This window comes from Malurus melanocephalus, unplaced genomic scaffold (genome assembly GCF_030028575.1).
Source record: "Malurus melanocephalus ecotype Western Australia unplaced genomic scaffold, MMel_1.1 scaffold_1591, whole genome shotgun sequence".
NCBI lineage: Eukaryota > Metazoa > Chordata > Aves > Passeriformes > Maluridae > Malurus > Malurus melanocephalus.
In genome coordinates this window covers 549-14,681 of record NW_026624823.1, presented here as the reverse complement: position 1 = coordinate 14,681, position 14,133 = coordinate 549, and the positions used below count along the sequence as shown (strand labels likewise).

The window sequence follows — 14,133 nt, the reverse complement described above, 5'->3', positions numbered from 1 at the left end:
GAGGGGGAGCTCACCCCAAATATGTCAGGGAGTCCTTAAGAGCGTTTTTTTGGGGGGAGTGTTTGGAGTTTGCGGATTCCAGAATCAAGACATCTTTGTGGTCACTGGGAGGTCTTGGTTTGTTGGTGGAGGGGGAAATTTGGGTCTTGCAGGACCCAAAAGCTGAGTCACAGATTCCTCTTTGGGGGGATATGCGGGGGTTCATGTGATGATCAATAGGTACTGGGGTGGGAGGGGGACATTGGGGCTCCCCCAGGAGAGTGGTGGAGGGGAACACTGGGAGCCCTGGAGCAAGGTGAGCAGAGAGGGGCGATCCTGAATCCTGGACCCTCAGCAGCCTGGAGAGGGGGAGAACCTGGATAAGGGGGGATCCCTGGGATCCCTGGAACTCCAGAGCAGAGAATCAGGGGGGAAGGGACCCCCAAAACTTCCCAGATCATCCCTAAGTGGGATCCCAGAGAGCAAGGAACCCCAGAAGCCACATTATCCCCATCAGCCCAGGGGAGGGTGACCCCCCAGAACCCTAAAGAGGAGAGATCAGAGAGGGGGATCTCCTGGAAGGGTTTTTGGGCTGAATCGTTGTGTTTTGGGGTTTCATGGACAAACACTCCTGGAGACTTCCAGAAATGGCCCTGGGCAGGAGGAATTCCCAACCCAAGGTGCTCACCACTTGTTTTTCCCACCAAACCAGGATTTGTCATTCCCAAGGTGTTCCTGGATGTAGGAGGGGGAAAAGCCCTGGAGATTCCACACAAGGAGGGGCTGCAAATCCAGCCCAGGGAGCTGTGAGGAGGAAAGACCCTCCCTGTACAAGGAAGACAGACAGAGATCCAGCCAGAGCTTGAGCTGATGGAGAAGCCTCAGGCCCGGGAGAAGCCCCACAAGTGCTCAGAATGTGGGAAGGGCTTCAGCTACAGCTCCGACCTGATCCGGCACCAGGTGATCCACACTGGGGAACGTCCGTATGAGTGTGGGGAATGTGGGAAGAGCTACAGCACGAGCTCCCACCTGAGGGAACACCAGCGCATCCACACCGGGGAGAGGCCTTATGAGTGTGATGAATGTGGGAAGAGCTTTAGCAGGAGCTCCCCGACCTCATCAAGCACCGCAAGATCCACATCAGGGAGAAGCCCTACAACTGCTTGGAATGTGGGAAGGGCTTCAGCCAGAGCTCCACCCTGATCCGACACCAGAGGATCCACACAGGGGAACGGCCCTATGAGTGTGGGGAATGTGGGAAGAACTTCAGCTGGAGCTCAACCCTGCTCCAGCACCAGGTGATCCACACTGGGGAACAGGCAGAACGACCCTATGAATGTGGGGAATGTGGGAAAAGCTTCAGAGACAGCTATCACCTGATGGAACACCGGAACATCCACACTGGGGAGCGGCCTTACACATGCTTGGAATGTGGGAAGAGCTTCAGCCAGAGCTCCCACGTGCGGGCACACCAGCGCATCCACACCGGGGAGAAGCCCTACGAGTGTTCCAAATGTGGGAAGAGATTTCTGACCAGCTCCAGTCTCCTCCTACATGAGCGGATTCACACGGATGAGAGGCCCTTCCTCTGCCTCGACTGTGGGAAGGGCTTCAAGCAAAACTGCACCCTCATTATGCACCGGCGCATCCACACTGGGGAGAGGCCGTATGAGTGTCCTGAGTGTGGGAAGAGCTTCTCACAGAGCTCTCACTTGACCAGACACCAACGGAGGCACCAGTAAGGGAAGCCCTGTGGGTGCCCTGAGTGCAGGAAGAGCTTCGTGCGCTGCTTCAACTCCATCCCCCATGGGAGGATCGTGTTGGATGATCCCCAGTGACCCCCATTGAGCAGAACCCCAGTGAACCCTGTTCTGGGTGATCCCCGTTGGGTAGGGGGAAGGTATTAGGGAGATTTCTTTCCTTTCTTCTTGTTCTGCTGAGATTTGGTTGGGAATAAATTCACACCCTGTGCCCTGGATGGGTCTGTTGTGCCCCTGTGTCTCCCCCAGCCCTGCTTTGACATGCACCCACCTGGCTGCTCCCAGTGTTCCAAATAAAGCTTCCCAGTTTGCCCCAGTCGCGTTTACTGAGGGGCAGTGGAAAGGAACTTTGGGGGGCCGTGACTGGGGTTGGGGGGTGGGGGGGGTGAGACAGAACCGGCCTCGGGATGGATCAGGAATGGGCACTCCTGTGTATCACCTCCCCGTGTTGCCCCTCTCTGGGGGGACCTGGGGAGTCACGTGAACGTCAGCGCGAACCCCAAAAGACTCTGGGACCTCCCTAAGCCGCCGCACAGCACCCAAGGACCTCCAAACGCCGCAGAAAAATTAACCCCTGGAAAGCTCAGCGTAAAAATCAGCCAATCAGAGAAGGCGCTGAACAAAGTTCAGCCAATGAGATCTCGCAGCACTGAAGATTCTCCAGTTGCCAGGCAGATGCGCAGCACCCAGCGCTGCCCACCCGGACACCCAAGCGCCTCCAGTCAGGGGAATTTGGGAAGGGGGCGCGTGGGGGGCGCCCAGGCCGGCCCAAGAGCCCAGCGCTGCCCCAGCCCGACCTGCCTCGGCTCCATCCCGCCTCCTCCCGCGGGATACAACACTTGGAAAAAGCGGGGGCCAAGGGTGGGCGCTGGGTCTTGAGGGAGAAGGTATGGAGGAAGAGGAGGAGGGATGAGGAAGGAGCGGGAGAAGGGCCGGAGATCCGAGGAGAAGGAGGCAGGGTTAGGAAGGAGAAGGAGCGGGATGAAGAAGAGGAGGAAGAGGGAAAGGAGGAGCAAAAGGAGGAAGGTGAGAGGAAGAGGAGAAGCGCAGGCGTTGCCGACTGCACTGTCCGCCGTGGCCTCAGATGCATCGCCCCGTCTGCATCCCGCAGATGATGCGAGCGGCGTTTTTGATCGGGGGGTGTTTGCAGCTCCCGGATTCCGGAATCAAGCCCCAAACCGCTTTTGAGGGTCCCTGGAGGGTTCTCGTGTCCCCTCCGTGCCGGCAGCCCCGTCCCTTCCTCTGCTCCTCCTCCCACGTCCCATCCCGGCTGGAGGAGCCTTGGAGCTGCCGTGGGGGCCGTGGGGCTGCCCCGGGGGCTGCGCCCCGAGCCGGGGCCCCTTCCCAGTGCTCCCAGTCTGCCCGTGCACCCTGGAGCAGCCAGCGAGGCTTCAGCTGGGCCGGCACAGAGGCGCTGCTGGGGGTGCCACCGCAGTTTGTGTTGGTTTGTTCTTCTCTGGGCAACAACGATTTTGGGAGTTTTCCATGAGCAATCTCTCCTCTGGTCCACTCACAGGAATTTGGGGCAGTTTTCCCTTTGTAGGTGAAATCAAAGCGAGGCACTGATGCTCCTAATTAGGGAGTAGGGGAAATGAGGCTCCAGAGCTTCCCTTTGAGCCGGAGCCACCCAGCACGCAGAGCTGGTAACACCGGGCCGGGAGCACCAGGGAACTTTGTTTTTATTTTCATATAAATCCCGATTTGGGTCCGGGCCCGTTCGGGGCAGTTCCTCATCTCCGGCTTTCCCCTCACACAGCGCGGGGGCGGGGCCTGAGAGCGCGGGGCGGGGCTGTGCCGCGTGCAGGGCCCTCCGCTCGTTTTGATTGGCTGATCCTGCCGTCACTTGTCATTCTTCCGCGCTGATTGGTCAGAGCGGGGACAAGTCCACATCCCCGTCCCGCCCTCCGCTCCCCTCGTGCAGCAGCGCCGCCATTGCCGGAGCGCCCGTGAGGGGTCGGGAGCGGCGGCGGCGGAGCTCGGAGGCGGCCCCAGCGCAGGTGGGAGCCGGGGTCGGTTCTGCTGGGTCTCGGGGCTCGCTGCGGGCGGAGGGGAGCGGTGGGGGGGGAGCTCTGGCCGGTTTCTTCTCCCACGTCCTCGCCGTGTTCCCCCTGCCCTGAGGCCGCTGCGGGAGCGGCTGCCCGCGGTCTCCTTCCCGCTGATGCCTCAGCAGGAGCCGGTGCCGGAGCAGCGCTGGCTCGTTCTGGTTCCTGTCGGTATTTTCCAGGGGTTTTTTTACTTGCTGGAGGACGCGGCCACCTTTTTATCCTAATGTTCCCGGCCGCACCTCACTCTCCCATTCCGCGCTGGCTGAGGTACTTGGGAAGTACAGACTTCCCGGTCCACCTACTGTATATTCACCTTAATATGCACCCCACTTTGTATAACATACGATATTCATGGCTTTATTAAGTCTTTTTTCTTCCCGAAGTTCTGGAATTTAGCAGGACTTTGTCTGAGCAGCGGTCCACGTTGATTGGTAACATTTTCTGAAACTGATGCTTTCTCCCTTCCTTATCTACAAGTGCGTGGTCGTTTCTTCAAGCAGGCTCACACCATCTGTCTGTAAAGACATGTTCATTTTAATTCCTTTCAATTCCTCCTTTTCTCATTTTATCAGTAATTGGTTTCTATTTACCATTGATTAATCTCTTCTTCCTGGGTCTGCTTTTGTTTTGGGATTATTCGCAGTCCTTTCATAACCATTTCTGGATCAGGAGGCCTGGCTGCCATCTGCATCCCCTAAGTCACCTGATGAATGAGCTGCACTCAGCAAGGTGTCCTGAATGGTAACAAGATGAGAGTTGATGTAGGACATAAGAGGACAAATTTAAGGATGGTCTGCCAGGGAGTCATGAAAACTTGTCCCATTTCCATCCTTTCCATGTTTTGTTCAGTACATGAGCTGCTTTCTTATTTTCTTTGTAGTGGGTTTCACTACTCTTCCATTGAGATCTACTTGCAAGCAGCAGTTTGAATAATTTAATTTTCCACAAACTTCTCCTTCTCCTGCTAAAAGATAATCTGATACCATCCCATGGTGAAGTGTAGCTTTCCTCATTGGAGTGGATTGTTTGGCAAGAATGTCAGGAGGTGGAGCTGTCTCTGGTTATTATTTCCAAGACAGTTTGTAATCCAATTATGCAGTTCAAATTCTAAATGGGTTTACTGGCACCTGATATGAATTCCTTAGGCTTCCCGGGGCTGATCCATGGTGTTGTAGGATTTGTTCTGATGGCTGTTCATCTTTTCTCCATCTGTGGGTGTTCCCTCCAACCAGGGGTGCATCAATTGACAACTTTTCTCTGATTCAATTATCCTGTACTTAGATTTCCTGCTGATTTCCCTGAACTTGTGGTAGTGAAAAACCTCAGTGATCTATTACATACTATATAACGTAGACAATGCTAGCACATGTTGGAGTGGAAAGAGGGATGATTCCTTCCCACAGTTTTTGGTGAAGTTTTCACACCATTCTCCATTTCCTGTTTTCCTTCAGAACTTAACCCATTTCTGTTGCAGAGTCAGTTCTCCTCACTCTGGACTCTGCCTTTAGCTGCAGAAATTCCGTTTTTGCAAGCAGGCAGAACTGGGGGTGTGGGACTGTAGTGGTTTTATGCTGGCCAAACTCCCACAGCACCTGCTCACTCACTCTGCCTTACCACAACTGGGCAGAGGAGAGAAAAAAAAAACAATTAGTTAAGGGTTCATGAGTTGAGATAATAACTAGGAGAAGGTCTCGGTACTCCAAGGCAAAACAGACTCAACTTAGGGTGTTCATAAAAATGAATTTATTACTAACAGAGTCAGAGGAGGATAATGAGATGTAAAATAAGCCCTTAAAACACCTTTCTTTCCCCCAACCCCTCCCTCCCACCAACAGTGCAGGAGGACACGGCGTGGGGCTCTGGTGAGCTCGTCACCAAGATCTTCCTCCTCTGCTTAAGGAGAGGAGTCCTTCCCCTGCTGCACCATGGAGTCCCTCCCACAGGAGACAATTCTCCATGAACTGCTGTGGCGCGGGTCCCTCATCCACGGGGTGCAGTCCTCCAAGGACAGGCTGCTCCAGCCTGGAAGCGGGGCCCCCTCTCTCCAGCAGCTCTCCCACCGGATCACAGCCTCCTCCAGGCATCCACCCGCTCCTGCCTGGGCACCTCCCCCAGGGCTGTGAATGGATCTCTGCATCCCCCGGGGACCAACATGGGCTGCAGGGGCACAGCTGCCTCGCCGTGCTCATCAGCACAGGCTGCAGAGGAATCTCGGCTCCAGAGCCTGGAGAATCTCCTGCCCCTCCTCTACTGACCTTGGTGATGTTTCCCTCACATGTTCTCACCTCCTCCTCTCCTCTGGCTAGAAAAGAACTCTATGTACATCTTGTTTTGATTTTCTTCTTAAATTATATTGTCACACAGGCATAGCCAACATTTCTAATTGACCCAGGTTTGCCCCCTGGAATGTTCATCTTCAGAGCCATCAGGGATTGACTCTCCTGGATGTGGTGAAAGCTTCCAGCAGCTTCTCACAGAAGCTGTCTTTATGCTCCTCCCCCACCCCCCCAAAACCCAGGCCATGCAAAACCAGTACAGGGGCAGAGGGAATGAGCCAATTCCTCCCCCAGGCAAGAAGACCATCCTACATTGTCCACACTTTGCCCCAGYAGTGTTAATTTGCATTTCTAAAGCTCCTCTCCAGGCTGCCTGGAACCAAAGCTTCTTTTCCAGGGTGGCCATTGGTTGACTCACATGTGGGGCCCCCCCCATTCCCCACAAGTCTTTTTTTAACAGTATTTTATTAACTGTTTCCAAGTTAAAGGTTCACCTTTAAATCTCTTCTAATTATACAAAATGCAATGTAAAGGTGAATATCGTCAAACTAATACCAAAATTTTGCCATCACTGGCAGCCATGCACACACATACACAAAAAAAATCCAAAGCAACAGAGATTTTTGTGACTTCTTCTCCTAAGATTAAAATTGGTTTGTACGCCCCTGGTGCAAACCTAATTGACAACATAAAAGCAGGATTATTTAGAAAAAAACATTCTAGTGGTGTAATCTAATCGCAGCCAGCCCAGTGTGTGAGTCTAATTTGGATGCAGTCTGATTCTCACATTGTCTTTCACACCACCTGTGGCGAGTACAGGCACAGAAAGCACTGAAGCTCAAACAGTGCCAGCAAGGATTGGCCCCAGTGCCTGGAGGTGCCAGAGGAGGTGCCCACACAGAGGATTTCAGCAGAGGATCTGTGGGCAGGCACAGGGGCTGCCCCCGATGTGGAGCCCTGGCTGCTGCTCCAGCCCCTTCTGTGCAGGGTCAGTCACAGCTCCCATCCTCCTCCTGCAGGTGACAAATCCAAATCTCCGGGGCTCCAGACACCTTGAGCTGAGGGTGAGGGGTCCCCCCGTGTTCAGCTGTCCTGGTGGCTGTTTCTGTGCTCAGGGACACTGGGAATGGACCATGGCACTTGGCCACCAGTGGTGCTTCTGTCCAGTCCTTAAGCAGCCCCAGTGTCCTGGGTGGATGCTGTGAACAGCAGAGTCCAAAGGTGGGGTCTGTGCCAGCCGAGCTTCCTGTCCAAGAGATTTCACTGGAAACGATTCTGGCCTGGAACTGTTTGAAATACACATCACTTATGTCCACCCCCCACTAGGTGGAGAATTAGCAGGGTAAGGAATTCCAAACATCAGATGCAAGAAATGTAAATGAATATCTGCCCTGGGTCTGTCTCTTATTTTTGCCAAACCTGATGGCATGAGATGTACTATGGCATCTTATTTTCTATCACAAGCTTCGAAAGGTGTTTCTTTATTTCCCCATTTATTCTTTCTCCCTGACCTCACCTGACCTCGCAGGGTGCCAGGGGGTTTGGAGTTCCCATTGTATTCCTAAAGCAGCCATAACCCCCTGAAAAATCTTTCCTGTAAAATGAGTTCCCCTGAATCTATTGGTTCTGCAGTCCCACATCTTGGAAATATTTGTTCCAGAAATACCATAATTACTGATCCACGGTTTGCTGAAGCAGTTGAAAATGCTTCCACCACCCTGTTAGCTGACWTGCTGTTACCAGAAAATATTGAAGGATTCCCACTCAGGGCATTTCAGTAGAATCCTCTTGGCATTGTTRGAAAGGACTTACAGCCCAAGGCCTCCCTCCCCTGGCAAGTTTTTTTCTAACCTGGTCATTGGCTGTGGCACAAATCAAGCAACCCTTGACCGCTCGTTTTGCCAGAATAGAAAGACCCAAGGTAGGACATTTGAGAAAGGCTTCTGGCAGTCCTTGGGAGCTTCACAGAGTTCCTTCATGGAGTCTTAATATTTGTGGGGCCAAAGCTTTTGATGTCCATTGTTTACCATTTTTTTTAAAACAATTACCGCCTCTTTCCTCTGCCCCACTCTTTTTAATGATCTCCAACTCCTCTGGTGGAAAAGACAGTTTCTCTGGCAGCAGTTGAGCCACTTGGACAAGGGAGGGTCTTGGAAACCTCTGGCAAAAGTGCTGCTTTCCGAGCCTCGTACTGTGCCAGTCCATGACCTATTGCCTCCTCTGAGCACCCTGCCTGCTGTCCCCGAACGTGGATTATTGACGCCCCTTGTGGTGAATTCACCACCTCCAATAGGGATGTAGTTCAGCTCTCATGAGCAAATGTTTTTCCTCTGCAGGTTAACAAAGCCTGGGGAGAGGAGGAGGGTGAATGGAGGAGCAGGGTTGAAGAACAAAGTTGGAGGGGTAATGGACATACGAAGAGAATGAGATGTGATTATGCAGGAGATGGAAGAGGAGGAGGAGAAGTAGCTGGGGGAAGAGGAATTTGAGAAGGAGTAGGGATACAGGTGGAGGAGGAGCAGGAAGTGGAGGCAGCACAGGGTTCCACCATTCCCTCTATCTGTAGCCACCCCTCAGCCTCAGGTATGTCAACCCCCCACATCCAGCAGGTGATCTCAGAAGGGGAATCCACAATTTTCAYRGGGGTGAATCTTGGTGTTTCTGRGTATTGTATTGAGCTAAATCTTGGTGCTTTGATTTTTTGGGGAGGCTGAATCTTTGTTTTGGAGGGRGTTTTGGCTGAATCTTGATGTTTTGGTAATTTTGAGGCTGTGTTTTTATGTTKGGGGGATTTTTTGGCTGAATCATGGTGTTTGGAGGTTTTTATGGACACGAGATACCCAGTGATTTACAGATATGGATCTGGGCAAGAGGAACCCCCAGCCCGTGGTGCTCAACCTTTGTTTTTCCTCCCAAACCAGGATTTGTCATTCCCAAGGAGTGGCCAGATGCAAGAGGAGGAAAAGCCCCAGAGATTCCCAACAAGGAGGGGCTGCCAACCCAGCCCAGGGAGCTGTGAGGAGGAAAGACCCTCCCTGTGCCAGGAAGGTGGCTGGAGATCCAACCAGAGCTCAGAGCTGGGGGAGAATCTTCAAGCTGGGGAGAAGCCCCACAAGTGCTTGGAATGTGGGAAGGGCTTCAGCCAGAGGTCTAATCTGATCCGGCACCAGGTGATCCACACTGGGGACCGGCTCTACGAATGTGGGGAATGTGGGAAGAGCTTCAGCTGGAGCTCCAGCCTGATCCGACACCAGGTGATCCACACAGGGGAAAAGCCCTATSAGTGTGGGGAATGTGGGAAGAGCTTTGGCTGGAGCTCCAGCCTGATCCAGCACCAATTGTTCCACAGYGGGGAACGGCCCTATGAATGCTTGGAATGTGGGCAGAACTTCAGCCAGAGGTCCAACTTGATCCGCCACCAGAAGATCCATAGTGGGGAATGCCGCTGTGAGTGCTTGGAGTGTGGGAAGAGCTTCAGTAAGAGGTCCTCCCTGATCCAGCACCAGGTGATCCACACYGGGGAAAAGCCCTACGAGTGTAGGGAATGTGGGAAGAGCTTCAGCCGGAGCTCCAGCCTGGCCCAGCATGAGAAGAACCACWCTGGGGAACGGCCCTATAAATGCYTGGCATGCGGGAAGAGCTTCAGCAATAGCTTCTGTCTGATTCGCCATCAGATCATCCACACRGRGGARCGGCCCTATACRTGTAGGAAATGTTGGAAGAGCTTCCGTGACCGCTCCCATCTCATCAGCCACCAACGCCTGCACTCTGAGGAGCGGCCCTACAAGTGTGGGGAATGTGGGAAGAGCTTCAAGCTCAGCTCCTACCTGAGCCAGCACCAGAAGATCCACACAGTAGAATGGCCTTACAAGTGCCCTGACTGTGGGAAGGGCTTCCCTGAGAGCTCCAGCCTGATCCAGCACCAGAAGACCCACACAGCGGAGAGGCCCTACGAGTGTCCTGAGTGCAGGAGGAGGTTTCGGAGGAGCTCCCATCTCCTCATGCATGAGCAAACACACACAGGGGAGAGGCCCTTTAGCTGCCCTGACTGTGGGAAGGGCTTCAAACGCAACTCCCACCTCATCATGCACCGGCGTATACACACCGGGGAGAGACCCTATGAGTGTCCTGAGTGTGGRAAGAGCTTCTCACAGAGCTCCAACTTGATCAAACACCAACGTAGCCACCGYTAAGGGAAGYCCTGCGAGTGCCCCAAGTGCAGGAAGAGCTTCGTGCGCTGCTCCARCTCCATCYCCTGGGGGARGATCCCCGTTGGGCAGAGCCCTGGTGACCCCAGTTCGGGGTGATTGTTTTGGGGATGTCTTTTTATCCCAACCCATCTTTGGGATTTTTTTGTTTTGTGTCATGCTCCCCCTTCCCCTGTCACTGCCTTCGCTGGCTCCAGAATCTTGCAATAGGTGGGAGGCAACCTGGGATTTCCTGCGAGAAGTTCGGGAGACAGAGGGGGAGCTCCAGTAGCCCTTCAACAGGGTCTCTCTAGCAGAGACGCTGTAACACGTCAGTTTTGCCAGTTTCTTTTTGTTTCTTTTTATTCTGGGTGCTGTGAACGGGTTTGCTGGCTCGTTTCTTTGCCTCTCTGCTGTTTGGGAACCCAGAGCCAATGTGTGCTGCACCGGGACCAGGGTCTGGGAGGACCCTGTCCCCTCTGCACACCCTGACCCAGGGACCAGCCACCACGGGTGAGCTATCCAGGRGAGAGATTCCCTACTCCAGCTGTTTTTCTGTCACTGCTCTGGGTTTTTGCTACATTGTGAAAGGAATGAGAGGGCAGTGTCTTTATCAAAAAAACTGTGACTCTGGGGGTAAGATAAGACCTATACTGGGAGATAGAAGGAAACAATGGGAAGGATTTCCATAGGAATTCTACTGACTTACCCCAGACTATGTTAACAGACTACAAGAGCAGAGACATCRGCAAAAGAATAAAGAAGGAAGGGAAATGTGTATTAGAAGGAGGGATGTATATTAAAAAGGGKGTCTGTATTAGGTGTTTYGGGGAGCCTGTACCTCAGCCAATAGGGAAAGAGAGWGGGAACTGCGGCCAGGAAATTGGGATGAAAGGTGCTGCGTCCTCTATSARTTTGAGAGACCCCAWGGGAAATGCCCATGACCTCTCCCTTTATTCATGAATAAAGTTATGGGACTCCTCTGTCTCCTTTTTGAACATAAACCTCTGGTGCTTATAAATTAATTTTCCTCACAACTGTAACTGTTATAAACACGTATTATAGTGTTGGCTTTCGCAGATATGAAGATGAGTGCTATGTGTACAATGTTGCCTTTTTTGCATTAGTAGCTTAGTTATGTAGACACRGTGGTGAAATAATCATTGGTGTTTTTGGTTTTTCTTTTGTAACTCGAATACAGTTGTAATATAGCTGATGTTTTAAAGTACTTGTGATTAACTTGCAATAACTGAAATATTGTAGATYGTGMCATGCATTTTCATGAAAGATTTTTTTGCACATTATAGCAAAACTATACAAAAGGTGCAGGGAGAGCTACTAAGAGTCTTAATGGGGCTCTGGCTGCAGCTGCACTGACCAAAAAGATAAGGAGAAAAGAATGCATGAGAAAAAGATCACAGCTTGGCACCTCTGGCACTTCCCCCAAGGCTATCAGCACAGATCCTGACCAAASTGTGGGGGTGGAAGGAAGAGGGGTTTTGGAATGTGGAAAGGCCATCTAGTCAGAGCAGCTTGTTTAACGTCCCCCCTSTGCTGCACAAGGGAGCCTGGCTGGTGGGACCCCCAACCTTTAGAGGGGCTTATCTGCATGGAAAGGCCAGGGGTGTCGTGCACCATTAGGGGCTCCTGTGGACGAGGACCATCTGCTAAAACTATGACAAGGACCATCTGCTAAAACAGAATAGGCATCCATGAATAGGGGTCACACGGATGTGACCCCAGGAACACAAACATCATCACTGCTCATCCTCTAAAAAGGTGGATCCATGTTAAACAGTTCCTGGAAAAGTTTGAATATGCATAAATGCCTRTGGATAGGCATTAAGCTGATGGAATGCGAAATATATTTAAAGAAATCCCTGTCAATCCAATTTGCCTTTAGCAAATCACCAAGCACCTGGTGCCCCCTCAGGCGCCGTATCCTTTTGCTTTCTGTCCCCTATTGTCATTTATTAAATTTTTAAATTTTAACAGGAGAGTGGACTTTGTTTTTCACAGTAACCCAACACTCTGTGCCTGCACAGTAACCCACGGATCCTGCTACCGCTGTGGAGTTTCTATTACCCTTGCTTGCTACCCTGGGTGAGCCAGCCCTGCCACTCCAGAATGCTGATCTGAGGTCCCTGCCCAGCCCTCACCTCCCATTCCAGCGCGCCTGCCATTATCCACGGAGAGCTGACCCCCGCAGTACAGCACCCCCTGCTGCCCCGGAGGACCCATCGCACCCACCCTGCCCAGGCGGGGGGTCCACAGCGCCCCTGCCGGCTGGGACCGGAACTGCACCAAAGAGGAGCGGGCCCAACAGCTCAGACAAGGCTGGCATTGGGTTTGTGCTTTGCTTGTTGGTGCTACCATTGGTGTCCCTTGTTTGCCTTGTTATACACACTAGTAAAGAACTGCTATTCCTTTTCCCATATCCTTGCCTGAAAGCCCCTTCATTTCAAAGTTGTAATAATTCGGAGGGAAGGGGGGTCATATCCTCCATTCCAAGGGAGGTCCCCACCTTCCTTGGCAGACATCTGTCTTTCAAACCAAGACACTGATCCATGATTGGATCTAGTGTGTTGAGTTTGTTGTGGCGAGTTTTGGGTAGTAGGGTGGCTTCTGGGAGCAGCTTCCAGAAGCTTCCCCCATGTCTGGCTCTTATTCCACCCCACCCCTGAAGGTGAGGATAACCCAAGTTCTGGTTAATGGTTCTCATGGGGCAGATTAGAGTGAAATGACAATGAATGATCTGAATTATATTTATAAATATATCTCTGTGGGGTTTATTTTAGGTAACACTGAGGATTATGTATAAGGGAGAAGAAAGAATGTGTAAGAGTGGAAAGATACAGTCACTGGGAGGAAGAGCAGAAAGTCAGAGCTGGAATGCCCAGACTAGGAGTCATAGTCCTGCTTCACATATTTGTATTTTCTTTGTATTTATTTGTATTCACTTCTGTGTGAAGTATTGACCTTCAAAACGGCAATAGAAATAATTTCCCTCAAAACAAATACTAATTTACTCTAGTTTTAGGAATTAACCATGTGTAATCCCTGCTTAARTGACTTCTGTGACTTATTCTGAAGTTTGCTCCTTTACACCACCATCAACCACCTTTGTTAAAATCCAGATCCTTCACTSGAAGAAGGGAATTCATCTGGATCCTCTCCTGGTGTCACGATCCGCTCGGGTTGAGGCGGAAGRTCGTGATAGGTTCTTTTTGGAATCTCAGGGTGCAAAAGAAAACGAGAAGGCAAATGTATATGCTTAGACAATTTATTTGAGTATTTTGCGATAGGAGAGGGTGAGAGAGAGAGAGAGGGAGAGAGAGAGAGCGAGAGAGTGGGTATGGGGTCTTAGAAGAGCGAGGGAGAGAGAGAGAGAGAGGGAGAGGGAGAGAGAGAGAGACAGGGAGAGAGAGAAAGAGAGAGAGAGAGCCAGGGAGAGCGAGGGAGCGGACGGGGTCTTAGAAGAGGGAGAGAGGGAGAGAGAGAGAGAGGGCCAGGGAGCAGGTATAGCTACCAGCTGACGGGGTCTTCCAAGGTCCCACGATGGTTGTCAGTCAGCTGATAGGGAGATGTCTCTCTCGGTGGTCTCTTCGGAGGAGAGTTTTATAGTCTGTCTCAAAGCGAGTGGCTGCAGGCCAGGAGGGGGGGTTGCAAGTTACGACTTGCCGGCCAGGTGGTGGGGAAAGAATGTCTATTGTTCAAGTGTACAGCATGAGCAGCGGCCTGTACCATTCTCCTCAGGAACAGTGTGATCATCCGTAGCTCACATCCATTGTTCTCAGCAGCCTAGGAGCTGGAAACTTGGCAGTCCTTCCACTTTAACCTGGCTCAGACTCCTTTGAGCAAAAGCCCCCTTTTCTCCCGCCTTGGG

The 14,133-nt window shown here is 52.0% G+C and overlaps 1 pseudogene; it reads left to right on the top strand.

The window, feature by feature from the left end:
* Positions 1 to 299: 299 nt before the first annotated feature.
* LOC130587162 (zinc finger protein 850-like) lies at positions 300 to 13,378 on the top strand (annotated as a pseudogene).
* The last annotated feature ends 755 nt before the right edge of the window (positions 13,379 to 14,133 follow it).